A 17789-nucleotide genomic window follows, 5' to 3' on the forward strand; every position below is an offset into this window, starting at 1 on the left:
AGCACTGAAATTGCGCCCCCTGTCCAAACATCTGACACCCATCTTTCAGATAACTTTACCATCATATCAGCTCAAAAATACAAGTCAAGCTTGTTAATCTTTTAATATTTCAAAAACTATTTAGCAGTGGACGTAGCCAGACCAAAAAAATGCTGGAAAATTACAAATTTCAGTATGCTGGGGCTCATGAAATACCCAAATACTATGTGGAGGTGTACTTGGAAAACTAATGTCTAATTCTCTACTATGCATTGTAGCATCACTATTACATAAGTTTTAAAAATAAATGGAGAATTTGCCTTTTCCCAGATACTCTGAAAATAATTAAAGGATATGCAGAGTAAACTGTGTCACTGCTTGGAATATATTGTAGTATTTCAGAAAGACACATTTAACTCACTTATCACAAGAAGCAAAGTAAGAGCAAATGAATACAATCCTAGCTCATAAGCTTCAGCTCAGTATTCACAAGCCCTGATTCTCTGTACATAGTGGCAAACTGAATATGTGTACAGTGACTTATATTAAAAAATTTTTAAAATACCTGTAGCCCCTCCTGGGGCTTCCTAAAGGCTGTGGGGTGGGTCTGCAAATGTTTTCCTTCCCCTCAATGGCCTCTAGGGCTTTGCAGGGACCATTTGAGCATGTGCGGTGGCCATTTTTAAAATATATATATATTTTTCCAAAATGGCAAAACAAAATGACTGCCGTGCATGCTCAAATGGCCTCTGCGAGGCCTGGCATGACCTAGGGCCTCACAGAGGCCATTTGAGCATGCACAGTGGCCATTTTGTTTTTGGTGGCCATTTTTAATTTATTTTTATTTTTAATTTTAATTTTTAAAAATGGCACCCCCCTTCAAGTGGCACCCGGGGCACGTGCCCTGCCTGCCCTACCCTAGATATGCCCCTGGGCATGCCATCAGGGTGTTAGATAAAGAGAAGACATTTAGCTGAGTTTCCATCCAACTGGTTCTAAGCTGGCTTGACAATTTTGTTTTGTTAAATATTATCCTTTATACTAGCCAGTGGGTGATTCTAAATTAATTCATATGACCATGATCAATTGTTTTTCTGCCTTTTAAAAAAAAATTACTTTGAGAGATTTAAAAAAAACCTGTTGCAGAGATGAAGTCCTTATCAGATAAGCATAGTTTTGTATGCTTCATAGAGCAATGGAATCTTGCAATAAGGAATTATTGGCAGCCCTCTGTGCAAGATGGAGTGGCCATGCCTGATGGTGTGAGGTCTCCAAGTGACCGTGGGACAATTACAGCGGCAGCACCAGGCCGCTTGGGAGCCACTCCCAGTTGGGGAGGTGGGGAGCAGGCCTTCGGCCTCTGTAATAATTTGGTTGGAAAAATTGACTCCACTGCTGACATACAGTTATATACAGTTACCGTCTGCACTAGAAATGTACAAACACAGCCTGTCAGTCATACTCTTTGTTTTCTTCCTCCACCCTGTTGAGCCATGTTATGGAAAAATAAATATTCTGCATGCTGAGTATGTAGAGAGGCAGTGGGAAGTTGCCCTAAAGTGCTGCAATTTTAGCGCTAGGAAATTAAGATTTCTCTGAGATGGAAGCACAACCTTCGAGGGCTTTTATAGCATCCCACAATAGCCAGGACACCAATGTCCATTTGTTCTGCAACAAATCAATTGTTGCATAAGCCCTAAGAAGAAAAGAAGCTCAAATCCCAAACACAGGTTCAGGAGCAGGGGAGGGGGGGCAAAGGGAATTCTTTTTTATGATGGTTAGGCAGGTCCCTCCGGGTCCCGATGATGTGGGGCAGCCTTGCTCCCACAGACTCCTTGAAAGGCAAACCTTTTCCTTTCTTGGCCACAGGCTCTGCTTTGACTGACTACTGTCAACAGGCAGCTGACTGGACAAGATCATTTAACTCTGCCTTCTGATTTCACAGTAACATTCTAGTTTCTAGAGAGAGCCTTGTTCCCATCTCCCTTTTACCTGAAGGGCTCCAGCCTTTCAGCAGGCCTGCTATCGATGGGTGTCTGCTTTAGAGACTTTGGCAGGGGCTGCTACAACAGCGGATTGAATTGAAGTTGCGAGCCATATTTTAAACTTGAGTTTAACAGGTTCCTGTTGTTAGTAGTGGTGTTAATGTTATATTGTTCTATATTACTTTGTTTTATTAGTTTTGTAAGCTGTCCCAAGCAGTATTGTACTGGAGGGGCAGGGATATGAATATCTTCTTTATATATAATTCTCTTTAGTGTACCTGTCGCTAATCCCATGCATGACAGCTCTTGCAATAGTTCGTGAGCAGCTGCTGGATAGGATTGGGATGGGGAAGAAAATAGATGCCGGCCAGTGGTGGCCCGGCCCGGCCAGTGGGAGCAGGAGGTGGCGGTGCCTGAAAGCATAGGGCGGAGGCAAGGAGTGGGTGTGGGGAGAAGCAGGCTGGCCGGCTTGCCAGGTTGGGTGGGGGGAGAAAAAAGGCAGTGACAGTGGGTGGGTGGGCCGGCCGGAGGCGCAGATGCTCTGCACCTGGCCCAGCTAGTATTAAATAAATGAATCTGTTAATTTTATGGGGCTGAAATTGGAAAGCACTCCAGCTTGCCACCCTGTATGATATGATCATCCTTGTTGATCCACCACCACCTGGTCTATCTGGGAAACACCAAAGGGTGCTAGATGTGGCAGGTGGTTCCGCTGAACTACTCCATATTCAATCTCCTCTGCAGTTGATAGGGAAACAAACCGCCTGTGCAAATCTGTTCCGGCCTTGTATTCATCAAGGGACAAGGGCATCACCCAGGCTGGGTCAGGCTTCATGCAGGCTTAGTCTGATGATGCACCTGATGGCATTTCGGCTCTGGGCAACTCTCTCTTGCTGTCCATGGTTTGCTTCCCTATCAACTGCAGAGGAGATCGAATATGGAGTAGTTCAGCGGAACCACCTGCCGCATCTAGCACCCTTTGGCGTTTCCCAGATGTACAACATGGTGTACTGCCTCTCATAATCAACGTCATTATCTCTCTCCACTCAATTGTATCTATGAAACTTGGTTCTCACAAGGTTCTCACTGTTTTTTGCTGACAGTTAAGAAAACAGGATTTAACCAAATAAGGAGTAATCACCAGATGAACAATGAATCATTCGCATGTGTACTAGATACTTAGACCACCATTTTATTGTCATGTATACTGTGTCTAGGGGGTGTCAGCATCATTCAGATTGTTTGTATAAATGTAAGATGCACCTATAACCAAACTGTAATCGGTTTGAGAGCATAAGCCTATTGATTACCTATTGCTAAACTGCAGTAGCAATAAAGCCTCTAAATGATTCCCACTGAGTCTGTTTGATTGACTAAGAGGCGGACCCCGGGACGAACCATGTTCACATCAATAATACCACAGTGTCTGGCTGTGACTAATAGTCTTGATGGTTATAGGCTACCTCTAGGTTGTGCTGATATGAAGGAAGAGGCGACACACAGAAGTATTGGGAATTAGGCACAAGGAAAGTGCCTGGCCACAATTTTCTCAAAACTAGCAGCATTTAAAGCAGGCTTCGTGCAGGTAGCTGGATGGCAGGGTCAGGGCACCTTTAACCTCCCTGGATTGACCTGCCAGTTACCAAGCGGGGTCAGACAGGCCTCAGCCCTTTTGGGGACCAGGCGAAGTAGACTGACAGGGAAGTGGGCCACGGTCAATCCCACCCCCCAGCCGCCCAGTTGGGGGTTGACCGAAGCTCATTGGCCAGCTTCTTCCGCATCCAGAATTGCAGCTCAGTCCCTTTAGCCCTCTACCCTTATGAACTACCCCTTTTAACCCCACCATCCAGCTAACCTGCCCACCAAAGTTGTGACATATGCTCAGCAACCAAATTGTATGATAATCAACTATCCCGATCAATCCGTTGCAAATTGAGAAAAACCACCCACCCCCACAGTGAGGGCAAAAAAGACCCCTGACCAAGGCCAATGCAGTACATTGGGGCCAAAAAATCCCCCACAGCCCTGCAATGGGCAACTGGCGACTGCTGGCGGTGATGTGAACATGGTTCGTCCCGGGGTCCGCCTCTTAGTCAATCAAACAGACTCAGTGGGAATCATTTAGAAGCTTTATTGCTACTGCAGTTTAGGAATAGGTAATCAATAGGCTAACGCTCTCAACCAATTACAGTTTGGTTACAGGTGCATCTTACATTTATACAGACAATCTAATGATGCTGACACCCTAGACACAGTGTCCGTGGCAATAAAATGGTGGTCTAAGTATCTAGTATGATTAATTGTTCATCGGGTGATTACTCCTTAATTGGATTATATCCTGTTTTCTGGCAGTGGGAACCTTAGTTGTCTTAGCAAGTTTCATAGATCCATTTTAGCTGGAGAGAGATAATGACACCAATCATGAGAGGCCGTGATGTCCCTGAGCTGGGCTGAGGTTACATTAAGTTAGAATGAGGTCTTCTGGGCAAACATGGGGTTTCTTTGGTTTTCTAAACACATCAGCGGGGGGTGGGGGGGCTGTTCATCCCAGGGAGGGCAGGTGGGAGAGATTCTCCTTCCCCTCCACATGTCAGCTTGGATAAGGCTGTGCTAAAATGGAGACCACAATATATACCCCCCTCCCCTGTCTTGCTGACCCTCACGATAATGAGGGAGCGGGTGGCACCTACCGCCTCTTGCATCTCCATGTGAAAGGCAGCTCAAAGACCCCAAATGGGTGGTGGGGCTGGACACCAGATAGCTGCAGTGTCCCACCCCAACCCCACGCCTCCTCCTTCCTCAACACAACTGCCCCTCCCGCAGCATTTGCAGCAGAGGGGCCCCCTTCTCCTAATACAGTTGCAGGGGGACAACAGCAGGAGAAGCGGTGTGCCTTCAGGTCCTGCTTGTGAGCTTCCCAGGGGCATCTGGTGGACCACTGTGGGAAACTGGACGAGATAGGCCTTGGGTCTGATCCAGCAGGGCTCTCCTTGTGTTCTTACGGCTATGGTCTAAAGGTGCATTGGTATTCAGAATTAGAATTCAAAGTTTACACACATGCAAACATCCATATAATTTAGAGAATATGTAAATGTGTGTGGCCTATTTAACTGGAGTGGATATTCCATTTGTACAGACCTGGCTTTCTTATTCATAAGTCTTTCCCCCCTCTGGATTGCTTCATGGCTAAGGCTTGTCTGGAGTCTTAGTAAGGCAACCTATTTTGTTTTGTTTTGTTGTCAAGATTTATATCTATCTTCAATCTAAAAGGTCCCCAAGGTCAGGTGGGGATCTTTATTATATAAGATACTGAAAAGTGGGGCTGAAGCTGGAGATGTGGTGTTAAAGCTTCTCTTTATGCTTCCACATAAACGTTTTATATAAAAAATGTTAAAGCCTCTCCTTATGTTTTCACATTAAAAACAAAACAAAACCTGCACACAGAGAATTTGTATGGCAGAGGAAGGATAGACCAGAACATTTCTCCCTGATATCTAGAACTATGTAGAGGGAATATTTTTTGTATGGAGATCATTTAATGATGTATGCCCCCACTTGCAGTTTGAAATGGGGCCGCCCAAATGTTCACCTCCTCAGTGAGAATGAGGTCATGGTTATCCTGTTGTATTCTGCAGTTGCTGGGAAGCCAGAAAAGCCTGATAGTGAGGCCCTTGTGTTCTATCTAGTAATATTTCATGTTTTGTTATTTAGAAGTTTGTTCCAGTGGGGATCCTGTAGAGAGTGGGGGTGTGGCGGTGGGGTGGGACGGAATCAGAAAGGGAAGGAGGAGGAGGAAAGGGTGTTGTTTCTGAATAAAGTCTTAGTTACACTTACATAAGATTACTTTGTGTTTATGGGAGAAGCAGTTCTAAAACAACCTTGCAGTGTACTCTTTCAGATATTTTAGACTCTGCTGGAAAGTAAAAGCCATTCATGTGCAACAATACATTAAATCCTCCCGGCACCTTTTTTCCAATTTTGGGATGCCTTCAGTAACTCCTTTTTCATTTCTGAAGTATCAAGAATCTGAGGGGCCAGTATATATGCATCGCAATGTCGTATCTTTTTAATTAGGAAGTTCATTTGGGAGATGAGCTGGATCGAATCTGAAAACTAGGGGTTATAAATCCTATACTTGCCTTACTGAACTGATGCCATAATAGAGGCATAAACATTCAGAAAACAACAAACATAGTTCCAGTTATATTGATCCAACATCTCCATACCAATGAGAGCTCCATGGTGTCCTGCTCATTATTTTCTGGATCTCATGTTCCTTCCATGTGATGGCTAATCCATAAAGTATGTTACGCACAAAGGAGGCAGCAAAGTAGTGATACATGAAATATTAATATTGGTTAAAATGGGGAAAGGTGTGACAACGTCCTTCATTATTCACTTAGATCTTTAAAGTGTTTTGTATAGTAGTCTCTGAGATGTAGAAAATTCTTCCCACCATTAGTGGCATGAAAGATCTTTTTTAAAAGTTAGAATCTGAAGAATAATAGGGTCTTTTCTTCTTAGGTTAGAACGCAAACAACTGCATAAATGATGATGGTGCACAGCCTCATACAGATTTGGATTTATATCTGAAAAAAGCTCAATATGAAAAACAGTACTGCACAAAAGGAAGAATCCACATAATGGCGCAGTGGGGAAATGGCTTGACTACCAAGCCAGAGGTTGCCGGTTCGAATCCCCAGACTATGGGAAACACCTATATTGGGCAGCAGTGATAAAGAAATATGCTGAAAGGCATCATCTCATACTGTGTGGGAGATGGCAATGGTCAACCGCTCCTGTATTCTACTAAAGACAACCAAAGGACTCTGTGGGCACCACGCCAGGAGTTGACACCAACCGACAGCACAACTTTACTTTACTAAAGGAAGAGCCTGATTTGGTGGAAATCTGTCATGTTCTAGACTAGAGGAAGTCAGCACTCACTCCTGCTTTAACATTTTATAGAGATCCCTGTTTATCCAGGGGTATATCTAGGGTAGGGCAGGCAGGGCACATGCCCTGGGCGCCACTTGAAGGGGGGTGCCATTTTGTAAAATTATTATTATTTTTTTTAAAAAGGCTGCCCAAAACAAAATGGCCACCGTGCATGCTCAAATGGCCTCTGTGGGGCCCTAGGTCATGCCAGGCTTTGCAGAGGCCATTTGAGCATGCACGGTGGCCATTTTGTTTTCAGTGGCCTTTTAAAAAAAAAAAGATTATTTTTTAAAACGGCCACTGCACATGCTCGAATGGTCCCTGAGAGGCCCTAGAGGCCAGCAGGTTGAGGGGGGACCTTTGCAAACCCCCCACAGCCTTTAGGAAGCCCCCCAAAGGGGTTACGGGTAAAAATAATAATAATAATATAATATAAGACACTGTACACATATTCAGATTGGCACTATGTACAGAGAACCAGGGTTTGTGAATACTGAGCTGACGCTTATGAGCTAGGATTGTATTCATTTGCTCTTACTTTGCTTCTTGTGATAAGTGAGTTAAATGTGATGTCTTGCTAATATGGCTATTAATGGTGAGTTTGTCTTTGAATCAGTGTGAAACCCTTAATATTAAGGCCCACTGGGAGTTTCTTGCTCTCTTTCTCTCATTTTAACTGTCTTTCTGAAAGATTAGAATATATTCTAAGCAGTGACACAGTTTACTCTGCATATCCTTTAATTATTTACAGAGTATCTGGGAAAAGTCAAATTCTCCATTTATTTTTAAAACTTATGTAATGGTGATGCTACAATGCATAGTAGAGAATTAGACAGGCACTTCTGTTCAGTTTTCCAAGTACACCTCCACATAGTATTTGCGTATTTCATGAGCCCCAGCATACTGAAATTTGTAGTTTTGCAGCATTTTTTGGTCTGGCTAAGTCCACTGCTAAATAGTTTTTGAAAGATTAAAAGATTAACGAGCTTGATTTGTATTTTTGAGCTGATATTATGGTAAAGTTATCTCAAAGATGGGTGTCAGATGCTTGGACAGTGGGCGCAATTTCAGTGTTTGCCCTAGGTGCTATTTTCCCTAGATACGCCTCTGCGTTTATCAGAGACATCTCTTTTTTAGTTTTTTAAAAGGACATTTTATTTTATTCCTGCCATGTAGTTCTGAGTTTTCTGCAGCTCCATTTCCAGACGGCCTCCCCTTCTCGAGGTCTCTTCCCCACCATGCTATGTTACTGTTCTTTCTGCTCACTTGCTTTCTTCTAGTCTTTGCTCCACCTTTCTCAGCCTATACATGCCCAAGGCTCTCTGCCTCTAAGATGTAAGTGTGTAAGTGTCTTTCATTCAACCTCCCTCCTTCCATGCTCCTCTACTCACCCCCACTAAGACCTCCTGCTCCTTCAGCAGCCACTGCAAATTCCTTGCTTCATGATGTGGTGACATCAGTCACCCTTTTAGCCAATGGCGAGCCCACAGAAGCCATCTGGCATTTTTATTATGTTAATGCTGGCCGTGGGTGGTTAACAATGATGACTGGCTCACAGGATTAGTAATAGGGCATGAAGCCTTCCCCTGTTTCAAACCATCAAACAGGACAATAGCCAAAGTGTTTACAAGCCAAGGATTTTCATTAGCCTGTGGGAAATTAAGATAATGATCTCAGTCCAGTAATGAATCCACCACACTGTTCTATCTGCATTATTGCCACTGTCAGCAGAGAGCAGAAGAAACTTAATCTGTTCTGCCTTCTGTAGACTGGGGAGCTGGTTCACACATGCATTACAACATGATTACTCAGCACTTGATGTGAACCGATGCCGTTTTAAAGCATTGTGTGTAAGGTGATGTGGAGTTACATGAAAGAGCAATGTGAAAGATGTGATGGCCTATTCACATAAACAAGTCACACAAGCAAGAAAAATAGGCATACATGAAACAGCCCAAAGTATGCCACCTGCATAGCTGGCCATGCTGGTTCTTTATAACTTGTCAGAATAGCTTGTGTTGCTGCTGCTGCTGCTTTAGTTAAGTCCATCATTCCATCACTGGGTTAGTTCAGACATAATGTCCCTGATTCTCCAATCCAGGGTATGTGTGCAGGGTATCAACAACAACAACTATTTACATACCGCTTTTCAACAATATGTTAAGTTGTATGTTGTTTTGTTTTATATTATGTTTTAATCTGTACACCGCCTAGAGATTTCTATATTAGGCAGTACAGAAATGCAATAAATAAATAATAAATAAATAATGTATTAAAATTAGCAATATTAATGAAAACAGTTATTTGTTACTTGTAGATCTCCCCACCACCACCACCCGCACACACACAAGTGACCCATAATTTTAACCAAGCATAGTGGTCAGAAAATAGGCTCTGTCCCTGCTCTGTTGGTGGGTCCTCTGGAGTGCATACCCAAAAAGACCAATCACTGCTGCTTTCAGGTTGCAATCCTAGGCATGCTTCCTTGGAAGTAAGCCTTTCTGGGTACATTGTGGGGCATATTTTCAAGTAAACAGTCATAGGGTGGCATTGTAAGAGAGTTTCTGAAGAGTTCCCTTGGAGAAGAGGGAACTGAACAAAAGTGACCCTCTGCCTTTCTGGGGTGTGCTTTGCTCATGCCCAGCTGTTCCTGCTGCTGTTCCACTCCACTCCATCTATCGTTGCTTCTTCTTACTCACTTGTCAGTCCATCGCTACCACATGGCATCTAATCTGGTCACAAGTGGTCAACTGCATTAAACTGTTCATCAGCAGGACAAGCCAAGAATTCTTCATGGCTCTTGATGTTGCTGCAAGATATTTCTACCTGGGGGCCAGCAAAAAAGGCCCTGTGAGCTGGATCCGGGCATTGGACCTTATGTTGTGCAGGCTTGCCCTAGAGCAGTTCTCTGTGTTGGAGTGGATAGGAACAGCCCTAATTTAATTATATTTCATTATTGCTTCCAAGCTGCCTTGAGGATCCTTCTGGATGAAAAGGTGGGCTAGAAATGAGACCAGTCAAATGATCATATAATATATAAAAAAGAAATATTAAGACTCAAAAAAGGCTACATGCAAAGAAGGCAATTGGAGTTCCTGTGCCTTTAATATGTGTAAAGAAGAGGACATTTCAGCAGTTTTTCCTCACCTCTGTGCAAGGAGCTGTACCTGCCAAAATTTCTCCATTGACACAACTTTTAAAGGCACAAGAGCCCTGCCTCCTTTTTTTGCACCTAACAAGGAATGACTGTCCTAGAAAATGAGACATACCGTATCCCCCTCTAAACGGTTGAACTGATTTAATTTAATTAGGGTAGTGGCTTTACCTCTTCATTTCTTCTATAAAAAGTGATGGTAAAATAAATAGCAATAAATGACAGTCTTTGAAATAATTACTGAGCAGCCTGTTTGGGCCCAGAATGTTTGCCCAGAGCTGAGAGGTCCACTCTAGGCAGTCATAAATATATTCATGCCAGTATAGGAAAACCCGGCATTGTTATTTAATCACACAGGTCACTATTTTCAGGCACCCATTAATTTTATTGCCTGAGAGGCTCTATGTGGAAAGGGGATCCTCCCTGCTGGAAGTTCAGCAATTCATGGCAGGGTGTGTATGGGCAGCTCCCCAGTTGCAAGCTTCTGTGGGTGAGGGGGATGAAGTCTGTCACTCTCTCCAAGTTTCCCAAGTTTACTAGCTGCTATCTGCGGTTGTCTGGTTAATCTATTTTGGAGGCCAGTTGGCCAGTTTCATTTTTACTCTGAGTTCATTTTTAACAATCTGTAGGCTTGCATTAGGATCTGCTTAATGATTGCATTAGGATCTGCCTTCCTACACAGAATTCTGCATTTCAGTTTCTAAAAAAACAAAAAATGGGGTCTATATTCATACAAATGGTTATTTAAGTTCAACACACATACTTTTAAGATCTTAAGGCTCTTCAACTCTTGTACTGTTGACTGAGGGTCAATTTAAATACAGCTGTGGAAGGTGATTCAAGGCCAGCCTTGGGGTCAGCCAACCTGGGCACTGGCTCATGATCATCAAAGGGCTTAACGGACTCCTGAGGCTGCCAGGAAGACTAAGCCATGGTGGCTTGGAATACTCTTCAGCAGTTGCCATGGTGGCTGCCATGTTCCTTGACTGATAATGCAATCCCACCACCCAACTTGTGCCCAGTGAGGCAATGGTGGGGCATGAGCATCACACTTATTTTATTTATTTATCATATGTATATACCACCTGATATGTGTATCTCTCTAGGCAATGTGCAAATTTAAAATACAACAAATATAAAAACAGAATAAAAACAATTTAGTCTCCCTGCCACCCACTGGGAGGGAGACTAAATTGTTTAGCATGACTAAATTGTTTCACCACCCACATGGCTTAATTGCATGGGGGCAGCGGGGGAGACATTAATTTTAACCATCCCTCAATGTGTAGTCATCTAAGCATTCGTTTTAAAACTCACATGATTAAATGATAGCACACCAGCACACTAGATGAAGGTGAGACGTGTATGTTCTCTACAATCTTCCCTCAGTTATTGAATAGGGGTGATCAGAGTATTAAGGGAGAGGCGCTCAGCCCCACTCCTCTGGGCATATCTCTGGGGGCAATTCTGCCTCATGACTGACTGAATGTTCCAATACTTTATTTATTTTGAAATATTTATACCCCACCCCTCCAGTGCATTGGAGAGGAGCCAACTACTCTCAGATTGGCTCACAAAATTAGTAAAATAGATAAAACAATGATATAAAACCAACATAAAATTAATAGAAACCAAAATTAAAAATAGCAAATTAAAAAGTTAAAATCCTCGATATGAGCTGCAGATCAAATGTTTAAAGGCTCTAAAAATATGGATCCTTAGCTGCTTTCAAAAAAAACCTTGAGGGAGGGAGCATGGCAAAGCTTTTCTGGGAGGATGTTCCAAAGTCAAGGGCCACAACCAGAATGGCCCTGCCTCTAGTCTCTGCCTACCAAATCTCTGTTAGTGGTGGGGCCATGAGCATTTTTTTTTAAATTGTAAGCTTCTTGAGGACAGGTGTTTTAACATTTAGAAAAGGACTTTAAGCTGCTTTGAGTCCATGGAATAGAGCAGGATGTTTTATTTATTTTTACATTTATATCTTGTTTTTCCTCCAAGGAATCTAGAGCAATGTATGTGTTTATGTTTATCTTCACAACAACCCTGTGAGGTAAGTTAGTTATAAAAATAAATAAATAAATAAATAAATAAGGCATGTGGAAGTACTTTTAACACTGTCTGCTAGTGGTCATATCATATGAATACACCCAAAGAGCTGATTCTCAGATGCACTTTTAACATGGGAACATTATCATGAGATGAGATTTGAAAATAGCTAGGGGACTTCAGGGAAGAATTGCATATCAGGAACAGTGCATATGCAAATATAGCATGCATACACATCTGGATCACAGCCCTGATGTGTAAGTGGAACAAGAGTAACTGTCAACAAGTATTTAAAGGGAACGTTGAAAAGAACGTTGCAGAGAGAATTAAAGAGGACATTAAACCATTAATTCAGGGGCATATCTAGGGGTAGGGCAGGCAGGGCACGTGCCCTGGGCGCCACTTGAAGGGGGGCGCCATTTTGTAAAATTAATTTTAAAAAAAAAATGGCTGCCAAAAACAAAATGGCCACCGTGCATGCTCAAATGGCCTCTGTGGGGCCCTAGGTCATGCCAGGCCTTGCAGAGGCCATTTGAGCATGCGCGGTGGCCATTTTGTTTTCAGTGGCCATTTTTTTTAAAAAAGATTTTTTAAAATGGCCACTGCACATGCTCAAATGGTCCCTGCGAGGCCCTAGAGGCCAGTGGGGGGAGGAGGAACCTTTGCAAACCCCCCAGCCTTTAGGAAGCCCCCCGAAGGGGCTACAGGTAAAAAAATAATAATATATAATATAAGTCACTGTACACATATTCAGATTGGCACTATGTACAGAGAATCAGGGCTTGTGAATACTGAGCTGATGCTTATGAGCTAGGATTGTATTCATTTGCTCTTACTTTGCTTCTTGTGATAAGTGAGTTAAATGTGATGTCTTGCTAATATGGCTATTAATGGTGAGTTTGTCTTTGAATCAGTGTGAAACCCTTAATATTAAGACCCACTGGGAGTTTCTTGCTCTCTTTCTCTCATTTTAACTGTCTTTCTGAAAGACTAGAATATATTCCAAGCAGTGACACAGTTTACTCTGCATATCCTTTAATTATTTACAGAGTACCTGGGAAAAGTCAAATTCTCCATTTATTTTTAAAACTTATGTAATGGTGATGCTACAATACATAGTAGAGAATTAGACAGGCACTTCTGTTTAGTTTTCCAAGTACACCTCCACATAGTATTTGCGTATTTCATGAGCCCCAGCATCTTGAAATTTGTAGTTTTCCAGCATTTTTTGGTCTGGCTAAGTCCACTGCTAAAATAGTTTTTGAAATATTAAAAGATTAACGAGCCTGACTTGTATTTTTCAGCTGATATTATGGTAAAGTTATCTGAAAGATGGGTGTCAGATGCTTGGACAGGGGGCGCAATTTCAGTGTTTGCCCTAGGCGCTATTTTCCCTAGATACACCTCTGCATTAATTTAGCACAGTGAATGATGTGAGGCTGGGAGTGCAGTGCAAAGTGGATGATAAATCCCATCTGAGACCAATCATCAACTTCAGTGTTCCATATCTCACTGTTTAAAAAGTGCCTGCCCAGTCTGTGAAAATGGGAAGGGATCTGAAAGCAAAAAGGAGTTATTTACACAATTACCTGTACAGAATGTGGTGAAAATTATGTATGTATGTATGTATGTATGTATTTAGTTAGTTAAGCTTGGTGTAGTGGTTAGAGTGCTGGACTAGGACCAGGGAGACCCGAGTTCAAATCCCCATTCAGCCATGATACTAGCTGGGTGACTCTGGGCCAGTCACTTCTCTCTCAGCCTAACCTACTTAACATGGTTGTTGTGAAAGAGAAAGTATGTAGTATACCGCTCTGGGCTCCTTGGAGGAAGAGCGGGATATATATGTAAAATAATTTAAATAAATATATATATTTGTATACTGCCCAAAACTTACTTCTCTGGGTGGTTTACAACAAAATAAAAACAGAAAAAGTAAAACATTAGTTAAAACAAAAACAAAAAGTTTAAAACATTACAACTATTTAAATTTTTTAAAAACAATATTTTAAAACAGCATTAAAACCATTAAAACAATAGTAATTAAAAGTCTGGGTGAACAGATGAGTCTTTGAAGACTTTTAAGAAGCTGTCAGAGATGGGAAGGCTCTTATTTCACTAGGGAGCTCATTCCAAAGCCTTGGGGCAGCAGTGGAGAAGGCCTGTCGCTGAGTAGCCACCAGACGAGCTGGTGGCAACTGCAAACGGACCTCTCCTGATGATCTCAATGGGCGGTGGAGTTCATGACTAAAAAGATGTTCTCTTAAATACCCAGGGCACAAGCTGTTTAGGGCCTTATGATATGGAATTGTTTAATCCAAGCTTATAAAAGTGTATCAAATAAGTGTATTAAAATTAGTTTGGTTCATGTCCCTAACAGAATATAGAGCCACTAGGCTTGAAACAAAGAAAATTGTTTGAGTCAGGAGCAGTGTTCAAACCAGAAATGTGGGGCCCCTCTCAAGAATGTGAGATAGGAGGCCAGAAATAACAAATGCCAGAACCAGTTGGGAGATAGATAACATAGGTGTACAACTAGTCCATTAGCCAAATCCCTCACTCAAGCAAAAATATACATCCTTGGCACCAGATACTGATAGGGAGTAAGGTTATCAGAATGGCCAAGTAGTAACTCATTTTCCCAGGCTCTAAATAGCACCTCTGGAATGTGTATGTTTAATTACCAATTACATGTATTAATTGCGTTACTGATAGGCTTGTTTGCTGAAACCTATATAAACTGGTCAACTGCACAGCTTCAATGCTCCGTATCAGCCAGACTCTCTGGCTTGTACTTTGTCTTTTGTGATCACACAAGTAAGTAAGTAAATAAATTTATTACGGTCCTTAGACCAGCTTAACATTTAAAATAATACATTTATAATTTACAAAATATTCAAATTGCTAATACAAGCTCTACAAAGTTTGGATGCAACAAAACAAAACTTGGCCACATTTATAGAAGTAACAGATTTAAAATCTGACAGCAAAAAATCCAAGTAAAATTGATCTGAATGGCCAGGGTGATTATTTAAGAAAGGAGCAATAGACTTAAAATGAGCATCCCTATAAAATTGACAGTACAGAATAACATGAACAACTGACTCTACATCCCCTGAGCCACAAGAGCAATGACACAATGCGTATGGAACTTGTTTATATTTCCAGTCTGATCACGAAATATAAAGCTTATTTTGAGCATGCATCCTTGCTGCATTTGACTTCATTAGTCAGGCAACAAGTATAATTGCAGGAACTCTGTCTAATCCTCTTTGGTTCTGGAAAGATGCCCCATTCTCTATCCATGTGATAGAAGGATGAACGCAAGTGGCTGAATCAAACAGGAGGGCAAGGTTCCAGAAGATTTTTCCTGCAACACTTATAGGTTATAACCAACACCTTGTATTTTGCCTGGAAACACATCAGCAGCCAGTGTGGCTCCTTCAATACGAGAGTAATACGGTCTCTCCAAGATGACCCAGAGACCAACCTGGCTGCCGCATTCTGGACCAACTGTAGTTGCCAGACTACATACAAGGGCAGCCCCACATAGAGCATATTGCAGTAATATATAGGGGAAACAGGAAGACATTTGGTTACTAGATTCAAAGAACACCTAGCAGATGCCAGACATAAATAGGGAAAGGCCATGGTCAGTTCATATGAAAAATTAACTTAATGGAAAAACAATACCTCTTAAAATAAGCATCTTAGAGTCTGAACAGTATAAGCTCATAAGAAAGATAAGGGAAGCATTGTATTTAGAAAAGTTACAGCCGGGGGTCAATGGTAAAGAATAATTCAAAGCAAGGGTGGAGCCACCATTGGGTGAACGGGTTCAAAGAATCCAGGCCGCCACCAATCAGGGACACGCCCCCCACGTATGACATCAGATGGGGGGGCATTATTTCAATCCTTAAAGGCAGGGAGATCCATAAAGGCAGGGGCATCATTTTGATCCTTAAAGGCAGGGAGAGCCGCTCTTGGTCTTGCTGCCAATGCCACAGGGATGATAGATCTCCCTCCAAAACGCAACCCAGTTTAGGAGGGAGATTGGCTCGTGCTGCATTGGCAGCACAGCCAGAATGGCTCTCCCTGCCTTTAAGGCAGGGAGAGTTGCTCCGGCCCACACTGCCCAATGCAGCGCGGCCGATCTCCCTTCCAAATGGGGCCGCGTGGTCCATTTGGGAGGGAGATCACACCCATGCGTCTGATGTCAGTCGCGGGAGTGTGGCCATCCAGATCCCTGCATCTGACATCAGACACAGGGGTGTGGCCAGGGGTGTGGCCAGGGGGGCCACATACAGGCCGCCGCCAGCCTCCCTATGCTCCTGATTGAAAGAAATCTTGAAATATATAGGTTATTAAAGGGTAAGCAGTAATTTAGTTTACACTTTCCCCACATTTTTCTGTTAAGCAGGCAAAGCTGTGAGTCATCAATTTCCACCTTCCCCCCTTTTTTCACATGCTAATCAGGTGACTGATTAGATTTAGGGAGAGTATCTAGGATATAAGAGAGTGGATTTTAAACAGTGAGACATGGAACACTGAAATTGACATCTGTATGTCGAAATGTCTGTTCTTTATTTGTAGTTCTTAATTTTCTTTTAATCTACGCAATAAAAAGTTCTGGAGAGAACAATTAAAACAGTTTAAAATACAGAGAAGAACTCTAAAACTTTAAACTTTAAACTAAAAGCCTGACTAAACAGGTATGTTTTCGGGTCCTTAAAAACATCCAGAGAAGGGGAGGCTCTCATTTCGTTAGGAAATACATTCCAAAGTCCTGGAGCAACCCTAGAAAAGGCCAAGTTTAGAGATGTGTCCAACTGAGCTGTTGGCAACCACAACCAGACCACTCCAGATGATCTTAATAGGCGGCAGGGTTCATTAGGAAGAAGGCATTCTCTTAAATAATCTACAATCTGTGGTGCTGATAGCTATAACTGCTAGCACACCTACAGTATTGTTGGCAGAAGTGTCCTTTGTACTGGGCTATTCTGAGCCACGTTGTTTCTCCGTAGAGGGTTATATTCTCTCCTGGGATGGACGTGAAACAGTGCCAAAGCCATAGGTGCAATTACAATCTTAGGTAAAAGCAGACCATGTGGCTAATGGCAATACATTGTGTTAGCAGAGGGACCAATTTCCTCCCAAGGCAGGTGAGTGACTGGAAAAGTCCTTAAGGTGTGTCAGCATTTGCTCATCTTGCTTCCATTATTCTTTCAAAGTTTATTCTTGAAATTTGAGGATATATTTTGCTTGTTTGTTTTCAGAGGAAAACTTTTTGAATGGTAAAGCATTCTATCAGGTGAGCCCCCACCTACAGTCACAGGCTTATCCCCTCAGTGAGGGCCAAATTAGATGAGATGACAAATATCCATGATCAGATCTCCTATCTCATTAACATTTGGCCAAAGCAGTTATCACTGTGTGTGTAAAATCCTATGCTGCTAGTGGGAGGGATTTTTAATCCTCCACCCCATACAGTATTTTTGTACCTAATAGGGCAAATAGCAGGGTGTGTGTGTGTGTGTGTGTATCACTAGGAAAAGGGGTGGGGGAGAGAAGGCTCAAACAGCCCTTATGCCACAATCCCAGTCGGAATCCTACCCCACACAGCTGCTATTTGCTAGAATTTAATATTTGCAGAAATTTTAAAGAGAGACAGAAAATCTGATTATGAA

Source organism: Hemicordylus capensis, chromosome 4 (assembly GCF_027244095.1).
Source record: "Hemicordylus capensis ecotype Gifberg chromosome 4, rHemCap1.1.pri, whole genome shotgun sequence".
Taxonomy (NCBI): Eukaryota; Metazoa; Chordata; class Lepidosauria; order Squamata; family Cordylidae; genus Hemicordylus; species Hemicordylus capensis.